This window comes from Phyllobates terribilis, unplaced genomic scaffold (genome assembly GCF_046119375.1).
Source record: "Phyllobates terribilis strain yellow unplaced genomic scaffold, ASM4611937v1 Scaffold_170__1_contigs__length_4071412, whole genome shotgun sequence".
Classification (NCBI taxonomy): Eukaryota; Metazoa; Chordata; class Amphibia; order Anura; family Dendrobatidae; genus Phyllobates; species Phyllobates terribilis.
Window position 1 is genome coordinate 1,952,389 of NW_027362930.1, and position 20,126 is coordinate 1,972,514.

At 44.0% G+C, this 20,126-nt stretch overlaps 10 non-coding genes and 2 pseudogenes across 10 annotated transcripts; all 12 read right to left on the reverse strand.

Moving 5' to 3' along the window:
• Nucleotides 1-764: 764 nt before the first annotated feature.
• LOC141211719 (U2 spliceosomal RNA) lies at nucleotides 765-948 on the reverse strand. The gene has a single exon (XR_012281660.1). It is a non-coding gene; the product is annotated as a U2 spliceosomal RNA (small nuclear RNA).
• Nucleotides 949-1,739: 791 nt separating this feature from the next.
• Nucleotides 1,740-1,831, reverse strand: LOC141211896 (U2 spliceosomal RNA; annotated as a pseudogene).
• Nucleotides 1,832-2,946: 1,115 nt separating this feature from the next.
• On the reverse strand, nucleotides 2,947-3,137 carry LOC141211252 (U2 spliceosomal RNA). Its single transcript, XR_012281232.1, has one exon. It is a non-coding gene; the product is annotated as a U2 spliceosomal RNA (small nuclear RNA).
• Nucleotides 3,138-4,252: 1,115 nt separating this feature from the next.
• LOC141211253 (U2 spliceosomal RNA) lies at nucleotides 4,253-4,443 on the reverse strand. Its single transcript, XR_012281233.1, has one exon. It is a non-coding gene; the product is annotated as a U2 spliceosomal RNA (small nuclear RNA).
• Nucleotides 4,444-5,558: 1,115 nt separating this feature from the next.
• On the reverse strand, nucleotides 5,559-5,749 carry LOC141211254 (U2 spliceosomal RNA). Its single transcript, XR_012281234.1, has one exon. It is a non-coding gene; the product is annotated as a U2 spliceosomal RNA (small nuclear RNA).
• Nucleotides 5,750-6,864: 1,115 nt separating this feature from the next.
• LOC141211720 (U2 spliceosomal RNA) lies at nucleotides 6,865-7,048 on the reverse strand. Its single transcript, XR_012281661.1, has one exon. It is a non-coding gene; the product is annotated as a U2 spliceosomal RNA (small nuclear RNA).
• Nucleotides 7,049-7,839: 791 nt separating this feature from the next.
• LOC141211897 (U2 spliceosomal RNA) lies at nucleotides 7,840-7,931 on the reverse strand (annotated as a pseudogene).
• Nucleotides 7,932-9,046: 1,115 nt separating this feature from the next.
• On the reverse strand, nucleotides 9,047-9,237 carry LOC141211256 (U2 spliceosomal RNA). Its single transcript, XR_012281236.1, has one exon. It is a non-coding gene; the product is annotated as a U2 spliceosomal RNA (small nuclear RNA).
• Nucleotides 9,238-10,352: 1,115 nt separating this feature from the next.
• LOC141211257 (U2 spliceosomal RNA) lies at nucleotides 10,353-10,543 on the reverse strand. Its single transcript, XR_012281237.1, has one exon. It is a non-coding gene; the product is annotated as a U2 spliceosomal RNA (small nuclear RNA).
• A 1,115-nt stretch (nucleotides 10,544-11,658) lies between these two features.
• On the reverse strand, nucleotides 11,659-11,849 carry LOC141211258 (U2 spliceosomal RNA). Its single transcript, XR_012281238.1, has one exon. It is a non-coding gene; the product is annotated as a U2 spliceosomal RNA (small nuclear RNA).
• A 1,115-nt stretch (nucleotides 11,850-12,964) lies between these two features.
• Nucleotides 12,965-13,149, reverse strand: LOC141211626 (U2 spliceosomal RNA). The gene has a single exon (XR_012281593.1). It is a non-coding gene; the product is annotated as a U2 spliceosomal RNA (small nuclear RNA).
• Nucleotides 13,150-19,539: 6,390 nt separating this feature from the next.
• LOC141211508 (U2 spliceosomal RNA) lies at nucleotides 19,540-19,730 on the reverse strand. Its single transcript, XR_012281481.1, has one exon. It is a non-coding gene; the product is annotated as a U2 spliceosomal RNA (small nuclear RNA).
• Nucleotides 19,731-20,126: the final 396 nt, after the last annotated feature.

Sequence of the window (20,126 nt, forward strand, 5' to 3'; positions counted from 1 at the left end):
CAGCAGACTGAAGGTGGCTGCTGCTGTGCACAGGTATATAAAGGCTCAGAGCCTATTATGACACGCGCAGCCAGCGTTCCATTGCCACATTCCATCTACTGCAGGCAGGATACCTGGCTGGCTGAATGTCGCTGAGAAGCTCACAGAGACCGCCATAAGCAACAGTTTAACAGAATGCCACAGACTAATCAACCAAACTTTTTGGGTTGGGTTCTCTTTTATAGTCTGCAGGCATTAAATGAAAGAAGTCAGTGTTCCAGCAGAAGGAGACAACGTTTCAGAAAAGGCATTGTAGCAAACCAAAAAAGAAATTTTAAGCGCAGCAGAGTAACCAGCGCACATACCTGTTAGCTCAGGTGAGTTTAAAAGGCTGCTGTTGATAACAAGGGCATTTGCTAAATAGATGGTGTGTGTGCAACAATATACTGAAAGGTCAATTATATTGTGCAGCTTATCTCACCACCTGTAGTTATTTAGGTGAAAGCTCCAAAATGCTTGCCTAATATGTCTGTTTATCCAAAAGGAAGTAAAAAGGGAGAGCTAGAAAGATAGCATTGCATCACATTACATGGCAATGCAATGCACAGTTGCTGAAGTTGAACCAAAATGAGCTTGTAATCTGGCTTCTGCAACTTTGAACATGAAAAATCCAATGAGGAGAAGAAAAGCAAAGCCAAAGAGTCCATCCCAAAATCCGACAAACAAGCAAAATGAACAAAAAACATTGAATTCAATTCTTTCTGATTTTAGAAACTGCATTAAAGAAGGGGTGCACCGGTCCTGGAGATACTGCAATACCAGGTCAATGCGTGGAGTGGACAGAGCAAGCTCTTTTTCCATCTCCCTGTTCTAAAAATCCATTTAATATATGGTCCCCAGATAGGGGACGTATCAGATATTAAACTGATAAGAACAGATTTTTTTTTTTTTTCGAAAGCCCGAATTCGTGTACAAAACCCGAGTGCGCTTAAAAAAGTGACAAGTGCCACAAAAAAAGTGCACTAGGATGCTGGTCTTCTTGAAACCCTCTCCAAAAGGAGAAGAGTCCCCCAAACCATTCCCCGTCCCTCCGAGCCAGAAGGCCACAGCGAGGAACAGGGACAAATAGCCACCTCCAGCCGGAGCCAGAGGCGACCCAATCTTACCCCCAGCACCTGCCCGAGTTCTCACCCGAGCAAGGCACTGGGAGCCAAAGACTGTGCTCCCCTCCCGGAAGAGGGGAGCCAACAACGCTCTCCTCCAGAAAGAGGAGAGCCAGGGGGGTTCAGGGGGGAGCGGAACCTGATGGCCACACACTCCCCCCCTAGACCTGCCAAGAGAGGAACCCGTAAGGGAACCGCATCCCGACAAAATCCTAGTAAGGACGTGGACACACGTGAAAAAGTGGACACACAGTGACAAAAAAATTAAATAAATAGTGAAGGTTTCACAGTATAATACTGCCCGGACCTTCGACCGGGAATTGAAAAATTCCCCATCCTAAGGCCAGAAGGCCCGGAATAAGGGTGTGTGTGAAGAAAGAAATATTGAAGTGCTAGTGCAAATGTGCCATAAACTCAAGTGGGGTTCCCAATCCCAGTGAGTTGAGGCACCCCAGGGTCACCACTCCTGGGGCACTTCACACTTCGGGCTTTCGATCTTCCCCGGCCCAATGGCGTCGATCCTGGGGGGCCATGCTTTCCACCAGATGACTATATTAGCCACCTGGCGTACTAACAAGCGCCTAAACCCCAGTGTGCATAATGTATCAATCTACTAGGGCGGCCAACATCCAAAACCGCCTTTTCGAAAGATACTACACTTGATCTTAGCCAAAAGGCCGAGAAGCGATAACCAGAATTGGTTTCAAACTACGGAGCCACCCAAGGATCCTGAAAAGTCCATTTGTGGAGATGAGCTCCTGGACTCCCGTTAAGAAGACATGTTGTCAACCTCTAGATCCCTTACATGCCTGCACTTTTCGGCTTGCTGCTGCTGCAATCCACGCGTTTTAGATCTGCATAACTCCACCTCTTTAAACACAGCACCTTCACCCCCTGCTGTTCCCACCCGCCTCAACACCGTTGGAAGGGAGGAGAACCAATTAAGGCGGGGGGTGGGGTGGAACGAGCAGCTGTCTACCCTTAGCAGGAGGGCTCCTGATTACATACCTCTCCTGCTGCTGCTGCTGCTGGCTGTCCAGCAGCAGACTGAAGGTGGCTGCTGCTGTGCACAGGTATATAAAGGCTCAGAGCCTATTATGACACGCGCAGCCAGCGTTCCATTGCCACATTCCATCTACTGCAGGCAGGATACCTGGCTGGCTGAATGTCGCTGAGAAGCTCACAGAGACCGCCATAAGCAACAGTTTAACAGAATGCCACAGACTAATCAACCAAACTTTTTGGGTTGGGTTCTCTTTTATAGTCTGCAGGCATTAAATGAAAGAAGTCAGTGTTCCAGCAGAAGGAGACAACGTTTCAGAAAAGGCATTGTAGCAAACCAAAAAAGAAATTTTAAGCGCAGCAGAGTAACCAGCGCACATACCTGTTAGCTCAGGTGAGTTTAAAAGGCTGCTGTTGATAACAAGGGCATTTGCTAAATAGATGGTGTGTGTGCAACAATATACTGAAAGGTCAATTATATTGTGCAGCTTATCTCACCACCTGTAGTTATTTAGGTGAAAGCTCCAAAATGCTTGCCTAATATGTCTGTTTATCCAAAAGGAAGTAAAAAGGGAGAGCTAGAAAGATAGCATTGCATCACATTACATGGCAATGCAATGCACAGTTGCTGAAGTTGAACCAAAATGAGCTTGTAATCTGGCTTCTGCAACTTTGAACATGAAAAATCCAATGAGGAGAAGAAAAGCAAAGCCAAAGAGTCCATCCCAAAATCCGACAAACAAGCAAAATGAACAAAAAACATTGAATTCAATTCTTTCTGATTTTAGAAACTGCATTAAAGAAGGGGTGCACCGGTCCTGGAGATACTGCAATACCAGGTCAATGCGTGGAGTGGACAGAGCAAGCTCTTTTTCCATCTCCCTGTTCTAAAAATCCATTTAATATATGGTCCCCAGATAGGGGACGTATCAGATATTAAACTGATAAGAACAGATACTACACTTGATCTTAGCCAAAAGGCCGAGAAGCGATAACCAGAATTGGTTTCAAACTACGGAGCCACCCAAGGATCCTGAAAAGTTCATTTGTGGAGATGAGCTCCTGGACTCCCGTTAAGAAGACATGTTGTCAACCTCTAGATCCCTTACATGCCTGCACTTTTCGGCTTGCTGCTGCTGCAATCCACGCGTTTTAGATCTGCATAACTCCACCTCTTTAAACACAGCACCTTCACCCCCTGCTGTTCCCACCCGCCTCAACACCGTTGGAAGGGAGGAGAACCAATTAAGGCGGGGGGTGGGGTGGAACGAGCAGCTGTCTACCCTTAGCAGGAGGGCTCCTGATTACATACCTCTCCTGCTGCTGCTGCTGCTGGCTGTCCAGCAGCAGACTGAAGGTGGCTGCTGCTGTGCACAGGTATATAAAGGCTCAGAGCCTATTATGACACGCGCAGCCAGCGTTCCATTGCCACATTCCATCTACTGCAGGCAGGATACCTGGCTGGCTGAATGTCGCTGAGAAGCTCACAGAGACCGCCTTAAGCAACAGTTTAACAGAATGCCACAGACTAATCAACCAAACTTTTTGGGTTGGGTTCTCTTTTATAGTCTGCAGGCATTAAATGAAAGAAGTCAGTGTTCCAGCAGAAGGAGACAACGTTTCAGAAAAGGCATTGTAGCAAACCAAAAAAGAAATTTTAAGCGCAGCAGAGTAACCAGCGCACATACCTGTTAGCTCAGGTGAGTTTAAAAGGCTGCTGTTGATAACAAGGGCATTTGCTAAATAGATGGTGTGTGTGCAACAATATACTGAAAGGTCAATTATATTGTGCAGCTTATCTCACCACCTGTAGTTATTTAGGTGAAAGCTCCAAAATGCTTGCCTAATATGTCTGTTTATCCAAAAGGAAGTAAAAAGGGAGAGCTAGAAAGATAGCATTGCATCACATTACATGGCAATGCAATGCACAGTTGCTGAAGTTGAACCAAAATGAGCTTGTAATCTGGCTTCTGCAACTTTGAACATGAAAAATCCAATGAGGAGAAGAAAAGCAAAGCCAAAGAGTCCATCCCAAAATCCGACAAACAAGCAAAATGAACAAAAAACATTGAATTCAATTCTTTCTGATTTTAGAAACTGCATTAAAGAAGGGGTGCACCGGTCCTGGAGATACTGCAATACCAGGTCAATGCGTGGAGTGGACAGAGCAAGCTCTTTTTCCATCTCCCTGTTCTAAAAATCCATTTAATATATGGTCCCCAGATAGGGGACGTATCAGATATTAAACTGATAAGAACAGATACTACACTTGATCTTAGCCAAAAGGCCGAGAAGCGATAACCAGAATTGGTTTCAAACTACGGAGCCACCCAAGGATCCTGAAAAGTCCATTTGTGGAGATGAGCTCCTGGACTCCCGTTAAGAAGACATGTTGTCAACCTCTAGATCCCTTACATGCCTGCACTTTTCGGCTTGCTGCTGCTGCAATCCACGCGTTTTAGATCTGCATAACTCCACCTCTTTAAACACAGCACCTTCACCCCCTGCTGTTCCCACCCGCCTCAACACCGTTGGAAGGGAGGAGAACCAATTAAGGCGGGGGGTGGGGTGGAACGAGCAGCTGTCTACCCTTAGCAGGAGGGCTCCTGATTACATACCTCTCCTGCTGCTGCTGCTGCTGGCTGTCCAGCAGCAGACTGAAGGTGGCTGCTGCTGTGCACAGGTATATAAAGGCTCAGAGCCTATTATGACACGCGCAGCCAGCGTTCCATTGCCACATTCCATCTACTGCAGGCAGGATACCTGGCTGGCTGAATGTCGCTGAGAAGCTCACAGAGACCGCCTTAAGCAACAGTTTAACAGAATGCCACAGACTAATCAACCAAACTTTTTGGGTTGGGTTCTCTTTTATAGTCTGCAGGCATTAAATGAAAGAAGTCAGTGTTCCAGCAGAAGGAGACAACGTTTCAGAAAAGGCATTGTAGCAAACCAAAAAAGAAATTTTAAGCGCAGCAGAGTAACCAGCGCACATACCTGTTAGCTCAGGTGAGTTTAAAAGGCTGCTGTTGATAACAAGGGCATTTGCTAAATAGATGGTGTGTGTGCAACAATATACTGAAAGGTCAATTATATTGTGCAGCTTATCTCACCACCTGTAGTTATTTAGGTGAAAGCTCCAAAATGCTTGCCTAATATGTCTGTTTATCCAAAAGGAAGTAAAAAGGGAGAGCTAGAAAGATAGCATTGCATCACATTACATGGCAATGCAATGCACAGTTGCTGAAGTTGAACCAAAATGAGCTTGTAATCTGGCTTCTGCAACTTTGAACATGAAAAATCCAATGAGGAGAAGAAAAGCAAAGCCAAAGAGTCCATCCCAAAATCCGACAAACAAGCAAAATGAACAAAAAACATTGAATTCAATTCTTTCTGATTTTAGAAACTGCATTAAAGAAGGGGTGCACCGGTCCTGGAGATACTGCAATACCAGGTCAATGCGTGGAGTGGACAGAGCAAGCTCTTTTTCCATCTCCCTGTTCTAAAAATCCATTTAATATATGGTCCCCAGATAGGGGACGTATCAGATATTAAACTGATAAGAACAGATACTACACTTGATCTTAGCCAAAAGGCCGAGAAGCGATAACCAGAATTGGTTTCAAACTACGGAGCCACCCAAGGATCCTGAAAAGTCCATTTGTGGAGATGAGCTCCTGGACTCCCGTTAAGAAGACATGTTGTCAACCTCTAGATCCCTTACATGCCTGCACTTTTCGGCTTGCTGCTGCTGCAATCCACGCGTTTTAGATCTGCATAACTCCACCTCTTTAAACACAGCACCTTCACCCCCTGCTGTTCCCACCCGCCTCAACACCATTGGAAGGGAGGAGAACCAATTAAGGCGGGGGGTGGGGTGGAACGAGCAGCTGTCTACCCTTAGCAGGAGGGCTCCTGATTACATACCTCTCCTGCTGCTGCTGCTGCTGGCTGTCCAGCAGCAGACTGAAGGTGGCTGCTGCTGTGCACAGGTATATAAAGGCTCAGAGCCTATTATGACACGCGCAGCCAGCGTTCCATTGCCACATTCCATCTACTGCAGGCAGGATACCTGGCTGGCTGAATGTCGCTGAGAAGCTCACAGGGACCGCCATAAGCAACAGTTTAACAGAATGCCACAGACTAATCAACCAAACTTTTTGGGTTGGGTTCTCTTTTATAGTCTGCAGGCATTAAATGAAAGAAGTCAGTGTTCCAGCAGAAGGAGACAACGTTTCAGAAAAGGCATTGTAGCAAACCAAAAAAGAAATTTTAAGCGCAGCAGAGTAACCAGCGCACATACCTGTTAGCTCAGGTGAGTTTAAAAGGCTGCTGTTGATAACAAGGGCATTTGCTAAATAGATGGTGTGTGTGCAACAATATACTGAAAGGTCAATTATATTGTGCAGCTTATCTCACCACCTGTAGTTATTTAGGTGAAAGCTCCAAAATGCTTGCCTAATATGTCTGTTTATCCAAAAGGAAGTAAAAAGGGAGAGCTAGAAAGATAGCATTGCATCACATTACATGGCAATGCAATGCACAGTTGCTGAAGTTGAACCAAAATGAGCTTGTAATCTGGCTTCTGCAACTTTGAACATGAAAAATCCAATGAGGAGAAGAAAAGCAAAGCCAAAGAGTCCATCCCAAAATCCGACAAACAAGCAAAATGAACAAAAAACATTGAATTCAATTCTTTCTGATTTTAGAAACTGCATTAAAGAAGGGGTGCACCGGTCCTGGAGATACTGCAATACCAGGTCAATGCGTGGAGTGGACAGAGCAAGCTCTTTTTCCATCTCCCTGTTCTAAAAATCCATTTAATATATGGTCCCCAGATAGGGGACGTATCAGATATTAAACTGATAAGAACAGATTTTTTTTTTTTTTCGAAAGCCCGAATTCGTGTACAAAACCCGAGTGCGCTTAAAAAAGTGACAAGTGCCACAAAAAAAGTGCACTAGGATGCTGGTCTTCTTGAAACCCTCTCCAAAAGGAGAAGAGTCCCCCAAACCATTCCCCGTCCCTCCGAGCCAGAAGGCCACAGCGAGGAACAGGGACAAATAGCCACCTCCAGCCGGAGCCAGAGGCGACCCAATCTTACCCCCAGCACCTGCCCGAGTTCTCACCCGAGCAAGGCACTGGGAGCCAAAGACTGTGCTCCCCTCCCGGAAGAGGGGAGCCAACAACGCTCTCCTCCAGAAAGAGGAGAGCCAGGGGGGTTCAGGGGGGAGCGGAACCTGATGGCCACACACTCCCCCCCTAGACCTGCCAAGAGAGGAACCCGTAAGGGAACCGCATCCCGACAAAATCCTAGTAAGGACGTGGACACACGTGAAAAAGTGGACACACAGTGACAAAAAAATTAAATAAATAGTGAAGGTTTCACAGTATAATACTGCCCGGACCTTCGACCGGGAATTGAAAAATTCCCCATCCTAAGGCCAGAAGGCCCGGAATAAGGGTGTGTGTGAAGAAAGAAATATTGAAGTGCTAGTGCAAATGTGCCATAAACTCAAGTGGGGTTCCCAATCCCAGTGAGTTGAGGCACCCCAGGGTCACCACTCCTGGGGCACTTCACACTTCGGGCTTTCGATCTTCCCCGGCCCAATGGCGTCGATCCTGGGGGGCCATGCTTTCCACCAGATGACTATATTAGCCACCTGGCGTACTAACAAGCGCCTAAACCCCAGTGTGCATAATGTATCAATCTACTAGGGCGGCCAACATCCAAAACCGCCTTTTCGAAAGATACTACACTTGATCTTAGCCAAAAGGCCGAGAAGCGATAACCAGAATTGGTTTCAAACTACGGAGCCACCCAAGGATCCTGAAAAGTCCATTTGTGGAGATGAGCTCCTGGACTCCCGTTAAGAAGACATGTTGTCAACCTCTAGATCCCTTACATGCCTGCACTTTTCGGCTTGCTGCTGCTGCAATCCACGCGTTTTAGATCTGCATAACTCCACCTCTTTAAACACAGCACCTTCACCCCCTGCTGTTCCCACCCGCCTCAACACCGTTGGAAGGGAGGAGAACCAATTAAGGCGGGGGGTGGGGTGGAACGAGCAGCTGTCTACCCTTAGCAGGAGGGCTCCTGATTACATACCTCTCCTGCTGCTGCTGCTGCTGGCTGTCCAGCAGCAGACTGAAGGTGGCTGCTGCTGTGCACAGGTATATAAAGGCTCAGAGCCTATTATGACACGCGCAGCCAGCGTTCCATTGCCACATTCCATCTACTGCAGGCAGGATACCTGGCTGGCTGAATGTCGCTGAGAAGCTCACAGAGACCGCCATAAGCAACAGTTTAACAGAATGCCACAGACTAATCAACCAAACTTTTTGGGTTGGGTTCTCTTTTATAGTCTGCAGGCATTAAATGAAAGAAGTCAGTGTTCCAGCAGAAGGAGACAACGTTTCAGAAAAGGCATTGTAGCAAACCAAAAAAGAAATTTTAAGCGCAGCAGAGTAACCAGCGCACATACCTGTTAGCTCAGGTGAGTTTAAAAGGCTGCTGTTGATAACAAGGGCATTTGCTAAATAGATGGTGTGTGTGCAACAATATACTGAAAGGTCAATTATATTGTGCAGCTTATCTCACCACCTGTAGTTATTTAGGTGAAAGCTCCAAAATGCTTGCCTAATATGTCTGTTTATCCAAAAGGAAGTAAAAAGGGAGAGCTAGAAAGATAGCATTGCATCACATTACATGGCAATGCAATGCACAGTTGCTGAAGTTGAACCAAAATGAGCTTGTAATCTGGCTTCTGCAACTTTGAACATGAAAAATCCAATGAGGAGAAGAAAAGCAAAGCCAAAGAGTCCATCCCAAAATCCGACAAACAAGCAAAATGAACAAAAAACATTTAATTCAATTGTTTCTGATTTTAGAAACTGCATTAAAGAAGGGGTGCACCGGTCCTGGAGATACTGCAATACCAGGTCAATGCGTGGAGTGGACAGAGCAAGCTCTTTTTCCATCTCCCTGTTCTAAAAATCCATTTAATATATGGTCCCCAGATAGGGGACGTATCAGATATTAAACTGATAAGAACAGATACTACACTTGATCTTAGCCAAAAGGCCGAGAAGCGATAACCAGAATTGGTTTCAAACTACGGAGCCACCCAAGGATCCTGAAAAGTCCATTTGTGGAGATGAGCTCCTGGACTCCCGTTAAGAAGACATGTTGTCAACCTCTAGATCCCTTACATGCCTGCACTTTTCGGCTTGCTGCTGCTGCAATCCACGCGTTTTAGATCTGCATAACTCCACCTCTTTGAACACAGCACCTTCACCCCCTGCTGTTCCCACCCGCCTCAACACCGTTGGAAGGGAGGAGAACCAATTAAGGCGGGGGGTGGGGTGGAACGAGCAGCTGTCTACCCTTAGCAGGAGGGCTCCTGATTACATACCTCTCCTGCTGCTGCTGCTGCTGGCTGTCCAGCAGCAGACTGAAGGTGGCTGCTGCTGTGCACAGGTATATAAAGGCTCAGAGCCTATTATGACACGCGCAGCCAGCGTTCCATTGCCACATTCCATCTACTGCAGGCAGGATACCTGGCTGGCTGAATGTCGCTGAGAAGCTCACAGAGACCGCCTTAAGCAACAGTTTAACAGAATGCCACAGACTAATCAACCAAACTTTTTGGGTTGGGTTCTCTTTTATAGTCTGCAGGCATTAAATGAAAGAAGTCAGTGTTCCAGCAGAAGGAGACAACGTTTCAGAAAAGGCATTGTAGCAAACCAAAAAAGAAATTTTAAGCGCAGCAGAGTAACCAGCGCACATACCTGTTAGCTCAGGTGAGTTTAAAAGGCTGCTGTTGATAACAAGGGCATTTGCTAAATAGATGGTGTGTGTGCAACAATATACTGAAAGGTCAATTATATTGTGCAGCTTATCTCACCACCTGTAGTTATTTAGGTGAAAGCTCCAAAATGCTTGCCTAATATGTCTGTTTATCCAAAAGGAAGTAAAAAGGGAGAGCTAGAAAGATAGCATTGCATCACATTACATGGCAATGCAATGCACAGTTGCTGAAGTTGAACCAAAATGAGCTTGTAATCTGGCTTCTGCAACTTTGAACATGAAAAATCCAATGAGGAGAAGAAAAGCAAAGCCAAAGAGTCCATCCCAAAATCCGACAAACAAGCAAAATGAACAAAAAACATTGAATTCAATTCTTTCTGATTTTAGAAACTGCATTAAAGAAGGGGTGCACCGGTCCTGGAGATACTGCAATACCAGGTCAATGCGTGGAGTGGACAGAGCAAGCTCTTTTTCCATCTCCCTGTTCTAAAAATCCATTTAATATATGGTCCCCAGATAGGGGACGTATCAGATATTAAACTGATAAGAACAGATACTACACTTGATCTTAGCCAAAAGGCCGAGAAGCGATAACCAGAATTGGTTTCAAACTACGGAGCCACCCAAGGATCCTGAAAAGTCCATTTGTGGAGATGAGCTCCTGGACTCCCGTTAAGAAGACATGTTGTCAACCTCTAGATCCCTTACATGCCTGCACTTTTCGGCTTGCTGCTGCTGCAATCCACGCGTTTTAGATCTGCATAACTCCACCTCTTTAAACACAGCACCTTCACCCCCTGCTGTTCCCACCCGCCTCAACACCGTTGGAAGGGAGGAGAACCAATTAAGGCGGGGGGTGGGGTGGAACGAGCAGCTGTCTACCCTTAGCAGGAGGGCTCCTGATTACATACCTCTCCTGCTGCTGCTGCTGCTGGCTGTCCAGCAGCAGACTGAAGGTGGCTGCTGCTGTGCACAGGTATATAAAGGCTCAGAGCCTATTATGACACGCGCAGCCAGCGTTCCATTGCCACATTCCATCTACTGCAGGCAGGATACCTGGCTGGCTGAATGTCACTGAGAAGCTCACAGAGACCGCCTTAAGCAACAGTTTAACAGAATGCCACAGACTAATCAACCAAACTTTTTGGGTTGGGTTCTCTTTTATAGTCTGCAGGCATTAAATGAAAGAAGTCAGTGTTCCAGCAGAAGGAGACAACGTTTCAGAAAAGGCATTGTAGCAAACCAAAAAAGAAATTTTAAGCGCAGCAGAGTAACCAGCGCACATACCTGTTAGCTCAGGTGAGTTTAAAAGGCTGCTGTTGATAACAAGGGCATTTGCTAAATAGATGGTGTGTGTGCAACAATATACTGAAAGGTCAATTATATTGTGCAGCTTATCTCACCACCTGTAGTTATTTAGGTGAAAGCTCCAAAATGCTTGCCTAATATGTCTGTTTATCCAAAAGGAAGTAAAAAGGGAGAGCTAGAAAGATAGCATTGCATCACATTACATGGCAATGCAATGCACAGTTGCTGAAGTTGAACCAAAATGAGCTTGTAATCTGGCTTCTGCAACTTTGAACATGAAAAATCCAATGAGGAGAAGAAAAGCAAAGCCAAAGAGTCCATCCCAAAATCCGACAAACAAGCAAAATGAACAAAAAACATTGAATTCAATTCTTTCTGATTTTAGAAACTGCATTAAAGAAGGGGTGCACCGGTCCTGGAGATACTGCAATACCAGGTCAATGCGTGGAGTGGACAGAGCAAGCTCTTTTTCCATCTCCCTGTTCTAAAAATCCATTTAATATATGGTCCCCAGATAGGGGACGTATCAGATATTAAACTGATAAGAACAGATACTACACTTGATCTTAGCCAAAAGGCCGAGAAGCGATAACCAGAATTGGTTTCAAACTACGGAGCCACCCAAGGATCCTGAAAAGTCCATTTGTGGAGATGAGCTCCTGGACTCCCGTTAAGAAGACATGTTGTCAACCTCTAGATCCCTTACATGCCTGCACTTTTCGGCTTGCTGCTGCTGCAATCCACGCGTTTTAGATCTGCATAACTCCACCTCTTTAAACACAGCACCTTCACCCCCTGCTGTTCCCACCCGCCTCAACACCATTGGAAGGGAGGAGAACCAATTAAGGCGGGGGGTGGGGTGGAACGAGCAGCTGTCTACCCTTAGCAGGAGGGCTCCTGATTACATACCTCTCCTGCTGCTGCTGCTGCTGGCTGTCCAGCAGCAGACTGAAGGTGGCTGCTGCTGTGCACAGGTATATAAAGGCTCAGAGCCTATTATGACACGCGCAGCCAGCGTTCCATTGCCACATTCCATCTACTGCAGGCAGGATACCTGGCTGGCTGAATGTCGCTGAGAAGCTCACAGGGACCGCCATAAGCAACAGTTTAACAGAATGCCACAGACTAATCAACCAAACTTTTTGGGTTGGGTTCTCTTTTATAGTCTGCAGGCATTAAATGAAAGAAGTCAGTGTTCCAGCAGAAGGAGACAACGTTTCAGAAAAGGCATTGTAGCAAACCAAAAAAGAAATTTTAAGCGCAGCAGAGTAACCAGCGCACATACCTGTTAGCTCAGGTGAGTTTAAAAGGCTGCTGTTGATAACAAGGGCATTTGCTAAATAGATGGTGTGTGTGCAACAATATACTGAAAGGTCAATTATATTGTGCAGCTTATCTCACCACCTGTAGTTATTTAGGTGAAAGCTCCAAAATGCTTGCCTAATATGTCTGTTTATCCAAAAGGAAGTAAAAAGGGAGAGCTAGAAAGATAGCATTGCATCACATTACATGGCAATGCAATGCACAGTTGCTGAAGTTGAACCAAAATGAGCTTGTAATCTGGCTTCTGCAACTTTGAACATGAAAAATCCAATGAGGAGAAGAAAAGCAAAGCCAAAGAGTCCATCCCAAAATCCGACAAACAAGCAAAATGAACAAAAAACATTGAATTCAATTCTTTCTGATTTTAGAAACTGCATTAAAGAAGGGGTGCACCGGTCCTGGAGATACTGCAATACCAGGTCAATGCGTGGAGTGGACAGAGCAAGCTCTTTTTCCATCTCCCTGTTCTAAAAATCCATTTAATATATGGTCCCCAGATAGGGGACGTATCAGATGTTAAACTGATAAGAACAGATTTTTTAATTTGGCTATCCCCTGCAGAGGGATAAAACCGTTTATTAAAACTTTAACAAATTACAAGCATAATTAAACAAATACCAAACGTTAAAAGACAAATGAAATTTACAAAACAAAAAAATACAAAGATTTTAAATAATTAGGTTCCATTGGTCAACAAGCCATTTTTTGGAAATATGTACATTCTTCTTTTTGTCAATTAAATAATAAGTATACATTTCACATAAACATAAACTTAAAACATCATTCACTGATAAAACATCTTGTTTAAAAATAGCAATGTTGCGCGCTTTCCAGAGAGATGACTTGGCGCAGTTCACTGTCTTCCAAGCCATTGTGTACTGGTCCATTGTGGGGCATTCCATAAGTCCGTATAGCACAGTTTTATATGTAAAGTCCTTGAGGTCTGCCACCCTTTCCAGTAGGGGGAGCAGTCTTCTCCAGAAATCCTTTGCAAAATTACATGTCCATAATAGATGTTCCACCGTTTCCTCGTCTTGGCATCCGGCTCTTGGGCAGATGGCAGACCTCACAAATCCTCTTCTGTATTGGAATGCCCGGCAAGGAAGACAGCGGTGCATGCAACTCCAAGCCAGATCTCTCTGTTCATTAAAAAGATAAAAAACGTTAATCATTTTCCAGATAGACATAGATTTGTCATCATCATATCTGTCAACATTACATATTTCCTCACTTTTACGTATTTCTTTAATTAGTTTCTTACTATTTCTTAATTCCTCTATTTTCTTAGTCCCTAAATTAAAATCGGACACTATTTTCCTTAAAATCTCATAATGCGTCGACAAATTAAAAGCATGGGGCACAGATATATTAACTTCATACCATCCAAACTTTCTCATAAAAAATCCTGTATTAAAACGCATAAAAAAGGACCAATAGTGATTCTTAAAAAGGGCATTAAAACAGTAAACGAACAGATGGATTAAAAGAAACCTATTAAAATCTGGAAAATCTTTACCACCTTTTACTTTTGATTTCATCACGATTTCTCTTTTCAGCTTTTCCATTTTTGAGTTCCAAAAGAAGGTAAAACAGGTTTTGGTTATCTTTTTTAAAACATTAACAGGCGGGGGGAAAACCATGCTAAGATACAATAAAAGAGGTAAAATCACCATCTTTAAAACCAATACTTTACCCTCCATTGTAAGTCTCCTCATGTTCCACATACATATTTTCGTATTTACTTTCTGTATAACTGTTTCCCAACTATTATAACCATCATTATTTTCAGTGAATGATATACCTAAAATGGAAATGGATTCGGAGACATTAATTGGTACATCACGTAAAATCATCCCCCCAACACTTAAAATGTTACACTTATTAAAATTGATTTTAAAACCAGAAGCTAGGCAAAAGGATTGCACTTGATGGAGAGTGGCCGTAAGTGATGGTGCATCTGTACACAAGACCGCCACGTCATCCATGTAGCCTACAACCTTGGCCTCCAAACCACCGCTTCCAGGCAGAGGGACACCGCATATCTGTTTATTTTGGCGTATTGCACATAACATTGGTTCCAGTGCACAGATAAACAGTAGGGGGGACAGAGGGCATCCCTGTTTCACCCCTGACCGTAAAAATACCTCTTGTGTCTTAAAACCATTCACTAAAATCTTACTTGTACAATCCTTGTAAAATGCTTTAAGCGATAGTAAAAACCCTTCTGGTATGCCCATTTTCTCTAAAACTTTAAAAAGATAAAAGTGTGAGACACGGTCAAATGCTTTTTCAAAATCAATAGATAAAATCGCCATTTTCCCCTTTCTGTCTTTCACATCCTCAATACAGTCTTTCACTAAATTCAGATTGTCCCATATACTGCGCCCCGGCACCCCACACACTTGATTAGAATGAATAACTTTGCTGATGACTTCTTTTAGACGATTTGCACAAATTTTAGCCATTATTTTATAGTCACAATTTAAAAGTGTTATTGGTCTCCAGTTTTCTAATTTTGATTTATCGCCTTTTTTGTATAGGAGGGAGACTTCACCTTTCTTCCAGGAATTTAATAAAACCTTATTATTAAAAACCTCAGTAAACAAATAAAACAAATCATCTTTTAAAATATCATAAAAACATACATAAAATTCTATTGGGATGCCATCAGGACCAGGGACCTTTCCAGTTTTAAAACTTTTAATAGTTTTTAACACTTCTTGTTCCGTTAAAACTTGGGATAAAAACTCTTGGGATGCGGGATCTAAAACAGCTGTTAGTCCTTGCAGCGAATCATCCATTAATTTATTATCTATATTTTTTCCATTAAAAAGATTAGAAAAAAAAACCTCAACTTTACCCAGCATATTTTTTAGATTATTCTCACCATCTATATGGTCAATTATCACTTTTTCTTTTTTATTTTTCCTAAAAAAATATCTGGAACACTTTTCATTTTCTTCTATATGTTGTACTCTAGAACGAAAAATTATCTCTTTTCCTTTTTGTTCTAGCCATTTTGAAATCTCTTCTTTTAAGTTTGAAATATCAACTTGTACATCTATCCCATTGTCTCTGAGCTTAAATAATGTTTGTAGGCGGGTATTTAAAATTCTATATTCTTCATATTTTTCTTTGGCTCTACATATACTCTTTTTAATAAAAAAGTCTTTTATTTTTACTTTCATTCTATCCCACCATACACTCATAGTCTCACTTGTTTTTTTCCCTTTTCTACATTTCCTATAAAACTCAATAAAATCTGATAAAATCTGCGAGTCGGTTAAAAGGGATACGTTCATTTTCCAGCTTTTCTTACCACATTTTTTGTTGTCATTTACTTTTATGGTAAAGGATAAAAGTTTATGGTCTGAAAATATATTAGTTAAAACTTCACATTTGGCAGGTATTGTTTTATCTGAACCAAAAATAAAATCAATCCTAGAGCTACAATTAGAATTGCTCCAAGTGAAACCGGCGTCCTCTGTGCTGTCACTATGACACTCTTTATATATGTCTATCAATTTAGCATCTTTGACTATATCATGTAGCATACCTGAGGTTTTATCGTAGTTCCTGCTTACAGAGCTGGAGCGCCGGTTTTCACCTTTTAAAACACAATTAAAATCCCCTGCTAAGATAAAAGGTTCAGAGTTATTAATAAATAATGGTAAAAGATCAAGCATTTCGGCTCTTTCATTTTTCTCTGGGGATCCATAAAAATTTAAAAACTGCCATCTAATACCATCAATAAAAGCTTTCACTAATAAAATACGACCTGGTAAAATTTCCTGAATAAAATCAATTAAAACGTTCCCTTTAAAAAGTATGGCTACACCCGCTGATCCTGCAGCATTCGATCCGGACCAGACAGATGGCCCACACTTCCACTCATCTTTATATTTTTGATATGACATTTCATGTGGGATATTACATTCTTGCAGAAAAAATACAGATGCAGTAAAACACGTAAAAAAATTAAAAAGAGCAGTTCTTCTCGTGTTAGATTTTATGCCTCTCACGTTGAGGGAAATACCTTTGAGTTCAGCCATCATTAGAAAATGTAGAAATTTTACTTAGGTAACTAAGAGCAACGGATTTACCTGTCCGATGAACCTGATCAGACCACTGGGCTTGCGCCTCCCTCCTCATCTGATAGTATCGTCACGAGAGTCTCCGTGGAGGAGGAAAGATTACCACATTTATATAAACCCGACGCTACACTGGCATAGCTCGGAGGGCTGGCTGGCAGAACCCGCTGGGTCTCCATTGGCTGGCCATGCAGTTCCTCATCAGGTGGGTCCCCGAGGGGTTCCGCCGCCCCTGTTTGACCTGTAGAAGGTCGTCCTATAGGAGGAGGTTGCGCACAAGGCAGAGCCTCTGACTCTTCAGAGGCAGCAAGATCCCGGTCCCCACCTGTAGCAGCGGAGACCGAAACCCCTGAGGGTCCAGCGTCCACGTCCCCTTCTGGAGAAGTGTCCATCTGTTCACCTCCTGCTGCCTCCTCCGAACCACCCTTTTTCTTTTTCTTAGGACCCACCTTTATCCACTCAGCGCCCTCAGCACTAGGAGACCCAGACTGGGCATGGGCTTCTGTGTCGGCCTTTTGCCGGTCCCTTTTGACCTTACCAGTAGTGCCCTTCTGCTCCTTCTCAGCCCTCCTTTTGGACTCCCGCAGGTCCTGCAGCCAGGTTTTGGGATTTGGTATTTTACCTGTCATAGACTCTGGAGACACTTCACTATTTGGTACGCCCTTATTGTCTCCAGAGGCTCCAGGTTGTTGTTCCTCCTCCTGAGGGGTGGTCTGATCTTTTGGTCCTTGGTCGGACGTCTTGGACTTCCCCTTTTGCTCATCTTCCCGAAATCTGTGAGGGCAAGAAAAATAAAAGTGACCTGGAGTCTGGCAAAAACTGCATTTCTTTTCCTTAGGGCATTCTTTTGTCTCATGTTCTTCACTAGCACAATTTCTACATGATACATGACAGTTTTCTTTTGAATGACCATAGCGCCCACAATTTCTGCAATATACTGGCATCCCAGAAAAGAAGAAATCCCCATTTGTTTGCCCAATTTTGAAACGGGCAGGGGGGAGCCGTATACCACCTGGTGTATTTGGATCTCTTGTACACTTCACAAGGAATTTCCACTTAGATGTCCATATGTTATATTCGTTTAATATCTTCCCAATACATTTAACACTTTTAAAATAAATTGCTAGAAATGACATTGCTTCTGGAGCAGAAACAAAGGGCGAAAATATTTTTACAATAACCAGTCTTACCTCATCCAGGACGTGCTCAACAATTTGTATCCCTTTCAAAACAGGACTATTTTCAACTTTTTTTAACTTTTCTAGTACATCTCTAAAAATACCTTCTCCGGTGAATGTGATGTCATAGTCACCTCTTCTGGGATAATCCTGGATGGAGAGAATTTCATTCCTTTGTACGCCAAGAAGGTTCCTGAGCACGTCCTGGACTACATACCCTAATTTCCTCATATCCGAGCCACCCGCCGTGAAGTGAACTCGGATAGAGTTTTTTAGCCTTGCATAAAGAGGCACGAGGTTAGGGTCAACCTCCATGGAAAAACGCAACAAGGTTGCAAATTGCAGCCGCTTGCAGTCTGCGCTCCCAGTGTTCTTGCAGCGAAAAACACCTGGAAGCTGGGGGATCGCAACTCGTTACCCTGGGACTAAGCCCTCTCCCTAATAGCAGCAAGCAGGTTAAGTCCACCAAAGTGGACGATCCTGCCAGGCCAAGGAGAGGGGTACCCAAGTGCCCTTCAACCACAATCTCCTGCAATAAAGCACTTGATCTTAGCCAAAAGGCCGAGAAGCGATAACCAGAATTGGTTTCAAACTACGGAGCCACCCAAGGATCCTGAAAAGTCCATTTGTGGAGATGAGCTCCTGGACTCCCGTTAAGAAGACATGTTGTCAACCTCTAGATCCCTTACATGCCTGCACTTTTCGCCTTGCTGCTGCTGCAATCCACGCGTTTTAGATCTGCATAACTCCACCTCTTTAAACACAGCACCTTCACCCCCTGCTGTTCCCACCCGCCTCAACACCGTTGGAAGGGAGGAGAACCAATTAAGGCGGGGGGTGGGGTGGAACGAGCAGCTGTCTACCCTTAGCAGGAGGGCTCCTGATTACATACCTCTCCTGCTGCTGCTGCTGCTGGCTGTCCAGCAGCAGACTGAAGGTGGCTGCTGCTGTGCACAGGTATATAAAGGCTCAGAGCCTATTATGACACGCGCAGCCAGCGTTCCATTGCCACATTCCATCTACTGCAGGCAGGATACCTGGCTGGCTGAATGTCGCTGAGAAGCTCACAGAGACCGCCATAAGCAACAGTTTAACAGAATGCCACAGACTAATCAACCAAACTTTTTGGGTTGGGTTCTCTTTTATAGTCTGCAGGCATTAAATGAAAGAAGTCAGTGTTCCAGCAGAAGGAGACAACGTTTCAGAAAAGGCATTGTAGCAAACCAAAAAAGAAATTTTAAGCGCAGCAGAGTAACCAGCGCACATACCTGTTAGCTCAGGTGAGTTTAAAAGGCTGCTGTTGATAACAAGGGCATTTGCTAAATAGATGGTGTGTGTGCAACAATATACTGAAAGGTCAATTATATTGTGCAGCTTATCTCACCACCTGTAGTTATTTAGGTGAAAGCTCCAAAATGCTTGCCTAATATGTCTGTTTATCCAAAAGGAAGTAAAAAGGGAGAGCTAGAAAGATAGCATTGCATCACATTACATGGCAATGCAATGCACAGTTGCTGAAGTTGAACCAAAATGAGCTTGTAATCTGGCTTCTGCAACTTTGAACATGAAAAATCCAATGAGGAGAAGAAAAGCAAAGCCAAAGAGTCCATCCCAAAATCCGACAAACAAGCAAAATGAACAAAAAACATTGAATTCAATTCTTTCTGATTTTAGAAACTGCATTAAAGAAGGGGTGCACCGGTCCTGGAGATACTGCAATACCAGGTCAATGCGTGGAGTGGACAGAGCAAGCTCTTTTTCCATCTACCTGTTCTAAAAATCCATTTAATATATGGTCCCCAGATAGGGGACGTATCAGATATTAAACTGATAAGAACAGATACTACACTTGATCTTAGCCAAAAGGCCGAGAAGCGATAACCAGAATTGGTTTCAAACTACGGAGCCACCCAAGGATCCTGAAAAGTCCATTTGTGGAGATGAGCTCCTGGACTCCCGTTAAGAAGACATGTTGTCAACCTCTAGATCCCTTACATGCCTGCACTTTTCGGCTTGCTGCTGCTGCAATCCACGCGTTTTAGATCTGCATAACTCCACCTCTTTAAACACAGCACCTTCACCCCCTGCTGTTCCCACCCGCCTCAACACCGTTGGAAGGGAGGAGAACCAATTAAGGCGGGGGGTGGGGTGGAACGAGCAGCTGTCTACCCTTAGCAGGAGGGCTCCTGATTACATACCTCTCCTGCTGCTGCTGCTGCTGGCTGTCCAGCAGCAGACTGAAGGTGGCTGCTGCTGTGCACAGGTATATAAAGGC